This window comes from Apis dorsata, unplaced genomic scaffold, assembly GCF_000469605.1.
Source record: "Apis dorsata unplaced genomic scaffold, Apis dorsata 1.3 scaffold_397, whole genome shotgun sequence".
NCBI classification, from domain to species: domain Eukaryota; kingdom Metazoa; phylum Arthropoda; class Insecta; order Hymenoptera; family Apidae; genus Apis; species Apis dorsata.
Genome location: NW_006263656.1, coordinates 29,455 through 36,215, shown reverse-complemented (window position 1 = coordinate 36,215; position 6,761 = coordinate 29,455). Strand labels below are relative to the sequence as shown.

General features: G+C 28.2%; 1 protein-coding gene and 1 long non-coding RNA gene across 2 annotated transcripts in view; one reads left to right on the top strand and one right to left on the bottom strand.

Moving 5' to 3' along the window:
* Positions 1–3,685, bottom strand: part of LOC102681294 (trichohyalin) — a 185,047-nt gene extending 181,362 nt beyond the window's left edge. The window contains exon 1 of the mRNA XM_031512191.1: positions 3,410–3,685. The gene's annotated coding sequence lies outside the window, so the exon portion shown is untranslated. The remainder of the gene's footprint in view (positions 1–3,409) is intronic.
* A 110-nt stretch (positions 3,686–3,795) lies between these two features.
* Positions 3,796–6,761, top strand: part of LOC116186051 — an 8,282-nt gene continuing 5,316 nt past the window's right edge. Inside the window, exons 1-3 of the long non-coding RNA XR_004150974.1 lie at positions 3,796–3,986; positions 4,071–4,151; positions 5,301–5,573. This is a non-coding gene — a long non-coding RNA (uncharacterized LOC116186051). The remainder of the gene's footprint in view (positions 3,987–4,070; positions 4,152–5,300; positions 5,574–6,761) is intronic.

Below are 6,761 nucleotides of genomic sequence, written 5' to 3'. Positions count from 1 at the left end.
TTTTTTTTTTTTTTTTTTTTTTTGAAGTTTCACAGGATGGAAATTTATTCGCCAAACTTCTTTGGGGGCGAACGTGGAAACGGGGTTACTTTGCCACGTTGTGAGAATGTGGCTTAATTAACGTTAGCAAGAGATTCGTCGAAGACGTAGAACATTTCTAACAAAATGTTTCTACAAAGTTGAATGAAAATTTGGATGTAAAATTTCGAAATGTTCGAAGCAAAGAAAAGTTCGTACGAGTTTTAATAACTGATATGAATTAACTAGAAGCTCGTCAAAATTTTTGTTTAGAGAAGAAGAAAATATCGAGCGATATTTCAATATTTTCATAAAAATTATATGCAAATGAAATTTTAAATATAATAATAATAATAAAGAAAACGTTTCGTTGAAAAATAAAAGTAGGTCACTATATAAAACTTCTATTCTAAATTCAATAAATATTTTTGAAACACCCTGTATATATTGTTCTCGAAAAAATAAGAGAAATTTTAAGTGTCTTGTTCGATGACGAGGTTCATAAATTGGCGGGGTGAAAATTCTTTGTCTAAAATAAAGGGAGCAAGGTAACACGTGGTATCTCGAACCGGAAGTTTAACGACAAGAGGTACACGATTTTGAAAGCGATCATTTCAAAGGGGGATCTTTATGCGCGGTGATTTCCCGGTTAGAACATCATCAGTTTAAAACGACTCTATTTACAGTGGAGCATAGTAATATTCACGGTTTATTTGCATAATCGAAAAAAGAAGAGGCGAAGAGGGGAACGTCTTCAAAAGACGTTTTTTAAATAGAAAACGCAATCTCCCATGGTCTCCCTCGAATGCTACGTTAATAACGTGCCATCTTACTGCTGCACAGCATTCTCGAGGTTCAAAAAATACTTGGCGACGTTTTCTCGTAACTGGACTTCGAATCTCCCCTTTGCGATTCAAGAACGCTTGCGGAATATTCTCTTTAATTAAATTGCGTTTCTCGCGGTGTATACAAAATTAGAAATTAAAAAGTTAGGATAGAGAGTTAATGACAATCTTTTTCATGCTTTCTTTTTTCTTAATAATGAGAAATTCTTGATGTTAATTTATTTTATTAATATATAATAAAAATTAAAATAAGTATTATATTAATTGATATTATTAATTTTTGTCTTTTTCCTAAAAATGGAACAAGAAAATTGATTTAAGATCTTTCATTTTTCCTTTCTAAAACGTTTCATATGTATTTCTTCTAACATTTAATATAGAATAATATAAAATATCTTTAAATGTTTAATCAATATCAAGTAATAATTTCAAAATATTTTACAATTTCATCGACGATATGAATTCGAAAAACAACAAGATTAATTTCTTCGTTTTTATCTAATCTCTATTTCGTTTCTCTTTTAATAATCCGTATAATCGCTCTAAATTTCATCAGAAATCGATGAAAACATTCTTCACGCCTGATAACGAATCATTAAAATCCGCAATTTAATTTTTCTATTGAATCGATGAAAACGACATAATATTTTTACCAATAGCTTCGAGCATCGATTATCGGTTATTTAATATCCTCAATTAATTTTGCCTTATCTTCACCGATATATTCGATATACAATCCTTTACTTTCTTTCATTTCTCACTTTGACACGCGAATCTAATTTCCCCAATTAATATTTGTTTAATTATAACGAATATTATAATATAATCCTTTTAATCCTACGCTAATACTATGATTATCTTATGAAAATACTCGAATTCAGATGAAATTCAGTTTTGATTTTTGCTCAATAAAAAGCACTTTTCGATTGGCAGAAAACACGAAAAGTTTACACCACGTGAGAAATTCACTTGGGTGTTTCGTTTCATCCACTGTTATCAATCATCCTCCCTCAACTTACGTGTGTACTTTTTATGGAGCGCGAAGAAAGATGAAAACTAAACATTTACTTTTGCAATAGGGAAAGTTGATCCAACTTTTCGAAACATCGTCTGAATGGGAGATTTAAAATGATTAACATTCGACGAATATTTTCCTCGTTATGATTCTCATTCGTCAATTTGAATTTTTAATTTTTAAAGCAATATCAAATGATAGAATGACTATAAATAATATTAATTCTCGAAAAGAAATCATCGCCCGATATCTTATTCTATCATTAATATTCGATTATATATGAAATAAAAAGTATATTAAATAAAATAAAAAATTATAATTATTTTCTTCATCTCTCCATTCCTTATATTTAATACAGATCGAGATTTTAAATCAAATATAAGGATAATGATTTAACACAAATAACCAGAATTATATTGATTATATTAAAATCTCAATAATATTTAAAAAAAAAAATAAAATTAAAAAGAAATAGAAATAGATACATTAAAATGAATCCTATTGTAGATAAAAATTTAGAAATATTTTTAATTTTAATTGTTTAAATTTTTTCTTTTTTTTTGGAAAAGACAGAAAAAATATTATTGATTATTTAATCCTTTCCACTTTTTTTTTTCGACATCTATTTTGTGCATCACTATTTTCCTTTTTTTTTAAATTGTAAGCAACAATGCCACGTCACACTAAAAACCGTTTGTCACTGAGTTCGCAAAAAAGGTCTGTTCTATTTTTTTTATCTCTGAAAACACGTCGCATACCCCCAAATTATTGGAGCGAGAAGAAAACTAACTGACCGAACGCATATTGAACGGTACCAAACGTCAGCTCCAAAACAGAATTTATGTTCGTATAAAATGACAAATAATTCACGGCCGGTCCTATCATGAAAAATCGTACTCGTATTTAGATCATAATATAGAGTTTAATGCGAGAGACGAATATATATCTGTTTCTAAAAACGAAGCATTGTGATCGAAAATCGTGTTATTTTCATTCGAATCAAAATAGGAAAATATTGTTTCAATACTTTCGACAAAAATAGCAATTTTTCTACATTTTCATGGAGATTCGATGTTCATATTGCGACATCTGTGTATTAAACAACTTCGACCACCACAAACGCGACATCTATTAAAGTAAATTGATCGTAAAATTTTTATACGACATATCGCTAAATTAAAGTAAAAATCTTTTACACATCATTAGAAAACGATATTTTCGCAAGATTAAGATTACCCGATAGCCAAATCCTAGAATCTTATTTATTTGTCGATTCTCTATTCATTGCTAGATTCAGTAATAAGAAAAAAATGAATCATCTATTAATCACCTATTATTGTCATTTTCGAAAATTAAATTAATAATTACTCTTCATCAATCATACTCAATAATCTTATAAAACAATGATCTATCACGGGACTAAACAAAAATATTTATAATAACATTATAAAAATATTAATCTTTCGAAATATTCTAAAAACGCAATATCAAATTTAAAAAAGCGTTAAAAACGCGCGCTTTTGGTACTCACCTCAGCCAGTGGGCCGAGCCGGAAACTTTCAAAACGAAACTTGGAAAAATTCGGGAAAAAAAGAACGAACACTTAAAAAAATATATATCACGTTGTTCGTAAACTGTTGTACAATATCGACACGTAAAAAACTGACTTTCAAACAATGATTAACACACGAAACAATCCGTTTTTCACGATCGACAATCGTTAGAGAATAGATGCAACACAACAGCACGAGGCGCGCGAAGCGACTGAGCCTCTTTCGAGCGCTGGAGTCGCTGCAGACTAGCCGACCTCTACCGAATTGGGCGAAGACTATCGTTCGTGCAAGATCGTAAGGATTCAGCGCGTCCACGTTGCAAACCACGCTACTTTACGTGCCCGCGAAATAATTGTGCCACCGACGTTGAGTAGTCAACATGGTTCCACGCGTACATGATGTCTCTGTCAAACGATGCGAATGCTCGGTGTGAAATGAATATTTATTGACGTGAATATCGCCGATTACGACAATCTGACACCAAGTCTGAAATGTTTTGCTGTGTTTATGAATTATAAATCTTATAAATTGTGATGTCTGGTATCAAGGATTAAGGTTTACATAAAAGATTGAAATTTAAGATTTATAGATTTGATAGATTATAAAGAATAATAAAATAATAAGATTTATGAATTCTAGGATAATAGAAACTTGGCAAATGAAGAAATAAAGTTCTAATAAATATGAATGGAGAAATTTATTGAGCTGATAAATCATCAGGTAAGATGTGAAATTGAGAATTTTAGGTTACACAAGATATTGAAATGAAGAAAAATTTTTTCTTAAAAAATTTAAATTCATTTTTAATCTATGATGTAATACGAGTTATTGAAATTTTCAAGATTTTAGATAGATAGAAAATTAAATTTTAAAATTTTATGAATAGATATTTTACATATGAATACATATGGATATTTTCTAGAGTTTAAGTTTCTGACCAAATTATATTTAAATAATCAATATGATAAAAGAATTTAAATATATTTAAATCTGTCGATAATTTCATCATTATACTTTTAAGATTTATTAAATTTTAGACGATAAATGAGATTGGAGATTTAAGAATGTATATACATAATATAAAACCTAACCTAAATTTAAATTTCCTTATTTCGTTATTTTATAATTTCATAAATGAATTCGATTCAAAAGTATTGATGTTAAAAATTTGAATTTGCAAATTGCTATTCAAATTTATAAACTATAGACAATAGATAAAATAAAATTAATATTTAAAAAACATTGAGTAGATAGAAGGAATCTTCAAATATTATATTTTTATAAATAGATTGATCTAACAAAAAATTTATAATAAACTTTTGAAATTAAAAATTTGAATTTTTCTATAAAATTCATGTTAAGATTCATGAAATGATGGATAAGAAATAAAATAGAATAGATGTTTAAGAATGGACAAAACAATATACATAATCTATAATAACATGAAATACTAGTTTAATAATGTAAATAAAACTGTACTTCATTAAAATAGCAGATACTATTGAATCGAAACACGTAGTACAATTAATTTGCGTGAATATCGGGACAATTATTACGATTATTAATTTATAGCAGTAAGAGTAGAAATTAATGCAATAAACAAACAAGTTTGCAGGAGATAACAGTTTCAAATGAAATATATCTGTTTCAACATACGTATCGTGAAACGATAACGATAACTAGCACTCGTTTTTCAATTTACCTGGAATTTATGTATATTTTAAAAATTGCGTTTCATTTTGTATCTCGGCATGAACACATGTGCTAAATATCGATTATTCTCTCATGAATATTTCCCTTCCCGATTCACAGGAATCATCAGCATTCACAATTATGGAAAAATACATCAACTGTTATTTATTTATACAGGTATCAAGAGAAAAAGAAATTTTTCATGGAAAATTTCTAGAAACTCCGTGAAGCAATGGCATTGTTTTAAAGATTTTTCGATAATTCAATCGATTTCTAATTATACGATTGGATTCATTGGATTCAACTGTAAATGTCTTCAAGTTTATGGGGTCATGTTGAAAGGAGAACTCGATGGAATTCATTGGCTTTTATTGGAATATGGCAAAGGCCAAAATGAAGATCTTTCAATCGGTTGTAGAAATTTCTAGTTAGTCATATTTAATAGAGTTAGTAAGTGAATACAAATCTTTGGGCTGTATTCTAAAATAACAATAAATATAAATAAAATCATGTTACACGAATATGTTACAAAATGAAATAGGGAAAAACATTCAAGTTTTCTTTCTTTTTGTTGATTTGAGAAACTGAAATGAATGAATGAAATAGATCATTCTAAATATTAAACAAACAATATTAAAATTTTTCATTGCAAATTTCTAAGAGCTATGAAAGCTAAATCTGTGAAAATGTTTTTGAAAATTATTTTAAAAATTCATCAAAAAATTTTAATTATTATTTATATTATTTAAATTGTACAAATAGCAAATTTTTTCCTTAATATTTTATTTTTCTTTTGTAAATTAATAAGAATTGATCTTTTTCCTTTTCTTTCTGTCAAACTTTAAAGATAAAACTCATGAAACTTTTTTTTTTTTAACTTTTATTTTCTTGATCTATCTTTAGTTTCTTTATTAAGAAATTATTAATTGGTGATATTAAGTAAGCGTTTCCCTTTCTTTCTCCCTTTTCGAAACTTCTCAAAGAAGATCCTTTCGGATGCTTATCGATTTCCTTCGAAAACCCTTCGGTGTCTTTGAACATTGAAACTTCGTTATTTTATTGAGACAACGTCGAGGAAACGCGATTATGAGTTTCAAATGAAAGTTTCGACGCCGTCCAAATGCAAGAATCGAGGACAATCTACAATGTTGTCGACCTACTTGCAACTAAAATTTATTACTCTCATCCGAACCCTATCATCTTCGATCGGTGAAAATAGCTTTTCTTCTTTCTCATGATGCTTATTTCCGCCTGCATGGACGATGTCGGCTATTTTCTATCTTCGCACTTCGTCCCAACATTCACTCATTTCTTCTCTTCTTCTTATTCTCATGATTGCAATATTAACCAAAGTAATTAATTCAATAAATATACTGAGTAGAAAAAGTTGCTATGACATTTTAATTGATTTTGATTAATCCGATAAAAAACTTTTTAGAAAAAAATTTATTCATATCCGAAAATTCACCCTCAAAATTTCTTATAACTATTTCAAAATTCTCTGAAATGGTTTCAAAAGAAAACTATTTGTACCTTTTACGAAAAGAAATTATATTTTTCACACTCTACTTAGAATATCAAATCAATAGAAAATTAATATTCTCCGCTCTGCGATAAAATTAACGCGAAGTTACGAAA